The sequence below is a fragment of the Phoca vitulina genome, unplaced genomic scaffold (genome assembly GCF_004348235.1).
Source record: "Phoca vitulina isolate PV1807 unplaced genomic scaffold, GSC_HSeal_1.0 scaffold7, whole genome shotgun sequence".
Taxonomy (NCBI): domain Eukaryota; kingdom Metazoa; phylum Chordata; class Mammalia; order Carnivora; family Phocidae; genus Phoca; species Phoca vitulina.
The window spans coordinates 14,251,881-14,262,282 of NW_022589710.1; the positions used below are offsets into that span (position 1 = coordinate 14,251,881).

General features: G+C 37.3%; 1 pseudogene; it reads left to right on the plus strand.

The window, feature by feature from the left end:
* The first annotated feature begins 2,774 nt into the window (after positions 1-2,774).
* Positions 2,775-3,587, plus strand: LOC116632633 (annotated as a pseudogene).
* The last annotated feature ends 6,815 nt before the right edge of the window (positions 3,588-10,402 follow it).

Genomic DNA, 10,402 nt, shown 5'->3' on the forward strand with positions numbered 1-10,402 from the left:
TATGAGAGACTATGGACTCCGAGAAACAAACTGAGGGTTCTAGAGGGGAGGGGGTGGGGGGATGGGTTAGCCTGGTGATGGGTATTAAAGAGGGCATGTTCTGCATGGAGCACTGGGTGTTATACGCAAATAGTGAATCGTGGAACACTACATCAAAAACTAATGATGTAATGTATGGTGATTAACATAACATAATAATAAAAAATAAATAAAATAAATAAAAAGAAAGGATATGATAGGGTTCCTTGGTTGTCCATTTTTCTTAGAAAACTATTACCTTCTTTCTGCATTAGAAGTAAGCTCTGGGTGGGGGGCGCCTGGGTGGCTCAGTCAGTTGAGCATCTGCCTTTAGCTCAGGTCATGACCTCAGGGTCCTGGGATCGAGCCCCAGGTCAAGCTCTCTGATAAGTGGGTAGTCTGCTTCTCCCTCTCACTCTCCCTCTGTGCTCTCCCTCCCTCCGTCTCTCTAGCAAACCAATAAAATCTTTAAAAAACAAAAAAAGAAGTAAGCTCTGGTATAAACAGAAAGCAGGGCCACTTGGAGCTGTCAGCACCTCCCCTACTTACTCAACTTTTGATGTATCATGCTTACCTTGCACCCATGTTGAATCTCACTGAACTCCCATGTGTCCTGTGTCCCCCAGAACTCCCTGCTTATGGAACATCACAAAACACTATATGCAGTGGACTTGTATATTGCATTTATTTCCTCTGCTCACACACATATTCCATTGTTCCATCAGACTTTACTTACAAAACATAAGTGCAAAGATAAAATTTTTAAGAATTCCGAGATGGCAACAGAGCATTAAACCAAGCACAAGACCCTTCTGAGCATTGGAACCTCATGCAACTGCACAGGTCACACTCCCCTGAAGCCAGCCTTGCCAGAATGATGTTTTGTGGAAATTTTAATGAATGAATGCATGAATGAATATCACTAAAAAAGAAAAAAAGGAAAGAAATTCAGATTGATAGAATGATGAGTTTTTTTCATCTATCAAGTTATCAAATGTATTTTTTCAATGATAACACCTGTAGGGGTGAAGGTACAGCTGAAGTGGGAATTATTAGACCACACTGGCAGACTGTTTCTACTTTTCTGCTGTAAAGATTCTGAGCAGGGTTCACATTCTTTAACATAGCAATTCTACTTATGGAAATCTAATCTAAGGAAATATTTCAAAGTTTCAAACAGATGTACATTTAATCATGTTTATGGTAGCATTATTTTTAAGAAGGGAAAATTGGAAACACCCTTAATGCCTAAGAGTGGCAGACTAATTAGAAAAAGTTTAATATTTTTATGTGAAAAATATTAGGTCATCATATAAAGCATCTGTATGACAAATATTTGTTGCAAAAAAAATTTCTTGCTATGTAAAATACCTCATAAGATTATTTAATGAAAGGATAGAAAATTATTATAATTATGTTTTAATAAATAAATATACATAATAAAATACAGAAATGCATTATATATAATAAAATAAATATAATAGTTATTTATTATGACTAGATATTTATTTATTAAAACAGAATTATATATTATATATAATATATATTATATATTACCTATATGTTTTAAAGACTAGAAGGAATTCAGGAGAACATTAATAGTGCTGATCCTAGTAGTGGGATTACAATCAATTAGCTTCTTTATATGCTTCCCACTTCTTCCTTGTAGCATCCTTAACTTCTTTCAAAATTAAAAAAAAAAAAACCTGTTAAACATCAATCAGAGGGAAAGCTTCAAACTAATTCTAAGCATTTTAGAACTTCATTAATAAATGAATAAATGCATTCACCTGTGTCTGGTACATTTTTCACAATTTGTGTTTCTCTTTATCCTTTCAATTGCTTTGTGAAATCAATTGCTCTCAGCTCATGCTATCAAGCCTAAAAGGGGGAGATAAAATAGTGTGAAGGTAATAATGGTTATATTGACCAAAAAAAAAAGAGCCACTCAAACAGCCTGTACATTTGCTATTTTTACTTATGTACAGAACTGAAATTTCAATTGATCCTTGAGGCTTTAGCCCAACACTTCTTATCCTGTCTCTCTAGGAGATGACCTCTGGCACAACTGACACAGTCCGGTACTTGAAACGCTACAGAAATGGCCTCAAGGATGCTATTGCTGCTGTTGTACATAATTATTTCTTCTGAAGTTGTCATTATGTTTTCACAGAATTTTAAATAGTATTTATTCTTTTACATTTTCTAGTTTTGTTTATGTTTCACGGTTAGGAAGAAAGGGGCGCCTGGGTGGCTCAGCCATTAAGCGTCTCTGCCTTCAGCTCAGGTCATGATCCCAGGGTCCTGGGATTGAGCCCCACTTTGGGCTCCCTGCTCAGCGGGGAGCCTGCCTCTCCCTCTGTCTGCCGCTCCCCCTGCTTGTGTTCCTGCTCTTACTATCTCTCTCTCTGTGAAAATAAATAAATAAAATCTTAAAATAAATAAATAGAATATTTAGGAAAAAGATACATTCTCTCAATATCATAAACTGATCAATACTTGAATATTCATGACAAAGATACACACACATACACTCTTATTCATAGAAATCCAAATGGTTGCTTTCTGCCCGTGGACACCACTGAGTAGGCATCATTAAAGTCTCTCCTCCCATCGCCATCATGTCTAAGCCAGAGTCTCCCAAAGAGCCTGAACAGCTGAAGAAGCTCTTCATCAGAGGTTTGAGCTTTGAAACAACTGATTAGAGTCTGGGGAGCCATTCTGAGCAATGAGGGATGCTTACAGACTGCATGGTCATGAGAGATCCAAACACCAAGCACTCCAGAAGCTTTGGGTTTGTCATGTATGCCACTGGAGGAGATGGATGCAGCCGTGAATGCAAGGTCACACAAGATGGATGGAAGAGCTGTGGAACCAAAGAGGGCTGTCTCAAGAGAAGATTCTCAAAGACTTGGTGCCCACTTAACTGTGAAAAAGATTTGTGTTGGTGGCATTAAGGAAGACACTGACGAACATCATCTGAGAGATGATTTTGAACAGAATGGGAAAACTGAAGTGGCTGAAATCATGACTGACCGAGGCAGTGGCAAGAAGAGACATTTTGCTTTTGTAACATTTGATGACCATGACTCTGTAGACGAGATTGTCATTCAAAAATCCCACACTGTGAATGGCCACAACTGTGAAGTAAGGAAAGCCCTATCTAAGCAAGAGATGGCTGGTGCTTCATCCAGCCGAAGAGGTCAAAGTGGTTCTGGAAACTTTGGTGGTGGTCATGGAGGTAGTTCTGGTGGGAATGACAACTTTGGTCACGGAGAAAACTTCAGTGGGCAAGGTGGCTTTGGTGGCAGTCGAGGTGGCAGCGGGGATGGCTATAACAGATTTGGTAATGATGGAAGCAACTTTGGAGGTGACGGAAGCTATAATGATTTTTTGGCAATTACAACAATCTATCTTCAAATTTTGGACCCATGAAAGGAGGAAATTCTGGAGGCAGAAACTCTGGCCTCTGTGGTGATGGAGGCCAATTCTTTGCCAAACCATGAAACCAAGGTGGCTCTGGCAGTTCCAGCAGCAGCAAGAGCTATGGCAGTGGCAGGTTTTCATGACTGCCAGGAAAAGGGCTTAGCAGGAGAGGAGAACCAGAGAAGTGAGAGGGAAGCTACAGGTTACAACAGATTTGTGAACGCAGCCAAGCACAGTGGTGGCAGGGCCTCACTGCTACAAAGAAGACATGTTTTAGACCATACTCATGTGTATGGGCAAAAAACTCGAGGACTGTATTTGTGACTAATTGTATAACAGGTTTTTCTAGCTTCTGTTCTGTGGAAAGTATAAAGCATTCCAACAAAGGGTTTTAATGTAGATTTTTTTTTTTTTTTGCACCCATGCTGTTGATTGCTAAATGTAATAGTCTGATCATGACACTGAAGAAATGTCTTTTAAAAAAACAGAAGTCCAAATGCTCATTTCCAACTCTCTATTTAATTAATAAGAAAGGCAGTGAAACTAATCTCTTAACTTATTCAAGCCAATGGGAGCAACTGCCTACAGAAAACAGTCTGTAAATTATTTTGTAATGAGCTTTGTGTTTGAACTTTTTAGTGAATAGAGAATGCACCATCTCCTCTTCCTTAAATAGATAAGCATTTCAAGTGAAAAGACTCAAACTGAAAATACTTAGGTCATGATGACCTACCCTTTCCTGGACTGATCCAATTAACAGAAAGTATATCCTCACAGAAAAGCATCTCCCTGTGTTGTCCCTCCACACATCAAGCTTAGGAGGTTTACATCAACCTAAGATTCTCAAGGTTGGAGATAACCCCCAAGATCATTGAGTCCATCAGTTCTCAAACGGATCCACTTATGTTGTGACTTTAGTGGTTTTTTGTGAAATAAGTAAAATAAAGACAAAATAATGTGTTTCATAAAGCTAATTTCATTTAATTTGGATTCATGTCCTTTAATCTCAGAAAATAACCCTTCAACGTTTTTGATATTAAAATATATTTTTTTGTGAAAAGGTAATTAAAATTAAGTAGCTGTCTTTTCTTCTTTTTTTATGTTCTTACTGAAAAATAGGTGACTCTGCATTAATTTTCTTAGGAAATTCTTTGTTCCATGTCTAAACTCCAAGATTGGGTCAACAAAGAGCTTGTGTCTGCCCAGCCTAAGGAAGCTGGGGAGTAAGTGTCTATGAGATGTGATGGGCAGTGAACAGCTTTAGAGGCAAATGGGTTACAATTTGAAGTCTGTGTAACTTTAGAGAAATTACTTATCTAGTTGAGTAATTTATTTCTTCGCCTGTACCAGCTTAACTAATGTTACCTTTGTCTTGCATTGTTGTAAAAATTAGAAAATGAGTGGTTGGCTGATTCTCTAACAGTTCAATGCAGATTTCACCTTCCAAAAAGGCCTTACTTGCTCTACCCTATCTAATGTGCATCCTCTTCTTACGCATTCACCCAGCCATTCTCTATCCCAATCAGGGTACTTATCATTCTCTGGATTCATTTTAATTTCCCAGCTAAAACGTAAGATTACTGAGAGAAGGAACTGAGTCTGTCCCAACCCCACTGCATCCCCAGCAATTAAGTATATGGCCAAAACATGGTAGCACTCAATAAATACTCATTGAATATAGAATGAGTAGAAAACATTTGATACAAAAAAAAGACTCAATAAATGTTAGTTTCTTAATTCAGACTGAGGGGGAAAAAATCCATCTCCCTAAAATGTCACATTGGTCTTCATCCTCTGAAGCCATCAGAACCCATCCCAACACACAAGGTAACTCTCTTTCCAAAATATATATTCCCAAGTGGGAAGTAATTCTTTAGGTAACTGTTATTTGATAAGGTCATCTTTATTTCAGAACTGGCCACAGTAAGAATGACTATATGATGGTAAACTCAAACTGGGCTTTGGATGCATATTTAATTTATTGAATAAAGAGAATGCCTAATCTTTGGGATTCACACAGACTGCCAGGGAAATGTCATTTAAAGCCTTCCATTTTAAGACCACGTATAGTATCTGGTAATTGCTTGTATTAATTTGCATTTCAAATCAGTATTGAAAAGTCTCACCAGGCAGCCATCTTTAGCTAAATTATCTTATTCTGATAAAAGCTACCATTAAGGAGTAAAATGTTTAGCCTAACACAAACATGCCAAATACTAATTTTAAAAGGAAAAGGAAGATAGGAAGGAAGGAATGAGTGAATGATGGAAAGACAGACAGAAAAGAGAGGAAACATGTTGCCTTCAAGTAAAAACCATAAATAAGGAAATTAAAGGCTCTCTACATCCTAGAAACCAAGACCTCAGGGAAGGTCCTATACATATGTATATATGTATGTATTCCTAGGCATATCGTATTTAACTACAGAAAATCAAAGACACAGAAAAAATCTTTAAGAAAGCTGGAGTAAGGGGGATAAAAATAAACAAACAAAACAAAACCTTACCCATACAAAGAACAAGGATAAGAATTACAGTGGACTTCTTGTTGGATACCATGCAAGTAAGGCAAGAATGGCAAGAAATGTTAAAAGAAAGAAACCATCAACCTAGAACTTTACATCCAGTGAAATTATCCTTCAAAAGTGAAGGAGAAATAAAGACAGCTACCAAGAAGAATAAGCATAGATACTGTTCCTACTATATAGTGGGTTTTTAGCTCCACTCACCCTCAAAAGTGAGTAACCAAGGGGCTGGAAGCTGGTCATCCTTACTGGAAACATCAGGCAGAGGAAGTGACAGAGATCAGGACTGCATTAGGAAAGATAATCCCTAAGAAAGAAATGTCAAAATGAGAAAATTATTGGTGGGGGTGGAGAGTTAATGCAGGGGCCAAGTATGCTAGACTAAGTATACAATTTACAACTGGTTCCTTTTATTGCTAGACCTCATGTTTCTGCCTAAAATTGGGAACACTTTCCAAACACCATTTGGACTTAACCCCACCCTTTAAATATTAAATCTATAGATATCCAGACAAATACATAAATAACAGCAAAATATCATAGTAGTAGAAACTTAGATGCTAAATGGTGAGCTATAAGTGATAATCTCTCAACTGAGTCATTCAAGAAATGTTTATTAGGCTTCTACTCTGTCAGGTACTCTTGTAATCTCAGGGAATTTTCATTTAAGTAGTAGAAAATAAAATACAATAAAAAAGTAAACAAGTAAGAAAGATATAAACAACAAACGAACCTAAAACCAGCAGAAGGAAGGAAAAAATAAAGATGAGAACAGAAAGAAATGATATAGGAAACTAAAAAAACAATATAATAGATCAATAAAACCAGGAGCTAGTTCTTGGAAAAACTCAAAAAAATTGATAATCCTCTAACGAGACTTATCAAGAAAAAGCGAACGGATTAAAATAAATAAAATCACAAATGAGAGAGGAGAAGTAACAACCAATAACAACAAATAAAAACCAGAGAAATACAAACAATTTCCTAGAAACATCGCCAAAGGCAAGGGAAGCAAGGGCAAAAATGAACTATTGGGACTTCATCAAGATAAAAAGCTTTTGCACAGCAAAGGAAACAGTCAACAAAATCAAAAGACAACCAACAGAATGGGAGAAGATATTTGCAAATGACATATCAGATAAAGGGCTAGTATCCAAAATCTATAAAGAACTTATCAAACTCAACACCTAAAAACAAAGAATGTAGTCAGGAATGGGCAGAAGACATGAACAGACATTTCTCCAAAGAAGACATATAAATGGCCAACAGACACCTGAAAAAATGCTCAACATCACTCAGCATCAGGGAAATCCAAATCAAAACCTCAATGAGATACCACCTCAGACCAGTCAGAATGGCTAAAATTAACAAGTCAGGAAGCGACAGATGTTGTCAAGGATGCAGAGAAAGGGGAACCCTCCTACACTATAGGTGGGAATGCAAGCTGGTGCAGCCACCCTGGAAAACAGTAGGGAGGTTCCTCAAAAAGTTGAAAATAGAGCTACCCTACGACCCAGGAATTGCACTACTGGGTGTTCACTGCAAAGATACAAATGTAGTGATCCAAAGGGGCACATGCACCCAATGCTTATAGCAGCAATGTCCACAATAGCCAAACTATGGAAAGAGCCTAGATGTCCATCAACAGATGAATGGATAAAGATGTGGTATGTATATAAAATGGAATATTATGCAGCCATCCAAAAAATGAAATCTTGCCATTTGCAATGACATGGATGGAACTAGAGGGTAAGCGAAATAAGTCAATCAGAGAAAGACAATTATCATATGCTTTCACTGATATGAGGAATTTGAGAAACAACGCAGAGGATCATAGGGGAAGGGAGGAGAAAATGAAACAAGACGAAACCAGAGAGGAGACAAACCATAAAAGACTCCTAATCTCAGGAAACAAACTGAAGGTTGCTGGAGTGGAGGGGGGTGGGAGGGATAGGGTGGCTGGGTGATGGACATTGGGGAGGGTATGTGCTATGGTGAGCACTTTGAATTGTGTAAGACTGATGAATCACAGACCTGTACCCCTGAAACAAATAATGCATTATATATTAATTTAAAAAAAAAAAGAAAAAGAAACTATCCTATCCATAAAGCAGTTCCCAACCCAAATTTAAAATCTTTCAATAAGGGGCACCTGGGTGGCTTAGTCGGTTAAACATTACAGCCTTTGGCTCAGGTCATGATCTCAGGGTCCTGGGATCGAGCCCTGCATCAGGCTCCCTGCTCAGCATGGAGTCTGCTTCTCCCTCTCCCTCTGCCCCTTCCCTGCTTGTGCTCTAATAAATAAATAAAATCTTTAAAAAAATAAAATCTTTCAATAAAATCTAAAAAAAGAAATACAAACAATTATAAGAGAATATTATGAAAAATCATAAGTCCAATAACAAATTGGACAACCTAAAAGAAGTGGATAAATTCCTAGAAACATATAACGTAAAAAAACTGAAAGAGGAAGAAATAGAAAATTTGAGCAGACCAATAACCAGCAAAGAAACTGAATCACTAATCAAAAAACTCCCAACAAACAAAAGTCCAGGACCAGAGGACTTCACAGGACAATTCTAACAAATATTTAAAGAGTTAATACCTATTCTTCTTGAACTATTCCAAAAAAAGAAGAGGAGGGAAAACTTCCAAATTCATTTGATGAGGCCAGCATTACCCTGATACCAAAACCAGATAAAGACACCACTAAAAAAGAGAACTACAGGCCAATATCTCTGATGAACATAGATGCAAAGATCCTCAACAAAATACTAGCAAATGGGTCCAATAATACATTTAAAAAGTCATTTGCCATGATCAAGTGGGATTTATTCCCAGTTGCAAGGGCTGTTCAATATTTACCAATCAATCAACATGATACATCACATCAATAAAAGACAGGAACCATATGATTTTTCAATAGGCACAGAAAAAGTATTTGACAAAGTACAACATTCATTCATGATAAAAACCCTCAACAAAGTAGGTTTAGAGGGAACATCCCGCCACATGATAAAGGCTGTATATGAAAACCCCACAGCCAACATCATCCTCAATGGTGAAAAACTGAGAACTTTTCCTCTAAGGTCAGAAACAAGATACAGATGTCCACTCTCACTGCTTTTATTCAACATATGCTGGAAGGCCTAATCACAGCAATTAGACAACAAAAAGAAATAAAAGTCATCCAAATTGGTAAGGAAGTAGTAAAACTTTCACTATTTGCAGATGGCATGATACTATATATACAAAGCCCAAAAGACTCCACCAAAAAATTGCTAGAACTGATACACAAATTCAGTAGAGTTACAGGATACAAAATCAATGTACAGAAATCTGTTGCATTTCTATATACCAATAATGAAGCAGTAGAAACAAATTAAGAAAACAATCCCACTTACAATTGCACCAAAAATAATAAGATATGTAGGAATAAACTTAACCACAGAGGTGAAAGGCCTCTATTCTGAAAACTATAAAACACCAATGAGAGAACTTGAGATAGGAGTGCCTGGGTGGCTTAGTCAGTTAAATGTCTACCTTCAGCTCAGGTCATGATCTCAGGGTCCTAAGATAGACCCCTGCATCGCGGCCCCCTGCTCAATGGAGAGTCTGCATCTCCCTCTCCCTCTGCCCCTACTCCCACTCGTGCTCTCTCATGTGCTCTCTCTGTCTCTCAAATAAATAAAATCTTTTTAAAAAATTTTTAAAAGAGAACTTGATACAACACAAATGGAGACACATTCCATGCTCATGGATTAGAAGAACAACTATTGTTAAAATGTCCATATGATCCAAAACAATCTACACATTTAATGCAATCCCTATCAAAATACCATTTTTCACAGAACTAGAATAAACAATTCTAAAAGTTGTATGGAACCACAAAAAAACCTGAATAGACAAAGCAATCTTGAAAAAGAAAAGCAAAGCTAGAGGCATCACAATTCTGGACTTCAAGTTATACTACAAATCTGTAGTCATAAAAACAGTGTGGTAATGGCACAAAAATAGACACATAGGTCAACAGAACAGAACAGAACAGAGAACCCAGAAATAAACCCACAACTACATGGTCAATTAATCTTTGACAAAGCAGGAAAGAATATCCAATGGGAAAAAGTCTCTTCAACAAATGGTATTAGGAAAACTGGACAGGTACATGCAAAAGAATGAAACTGGACCACTTCTTAAACTACACACAAAAATAAACTCAAAATGGATTGAAGATCTAAATGTTAGACCTGAAAGAGACCTCGAAGAGAGCATAGGTAGTAGTTTCTCTGACATCAGCCATAGCAACATTTTTCTAGATATGTCTCCTGAGGCAAGGTAAACAAAAGCAAAAATAAACTATTGGGTCTACAGCAAAATAAAAAGCTTCTGCACAGCAAAGGAAACAATCAACAAAACTGAAAGGCAACCTACAGA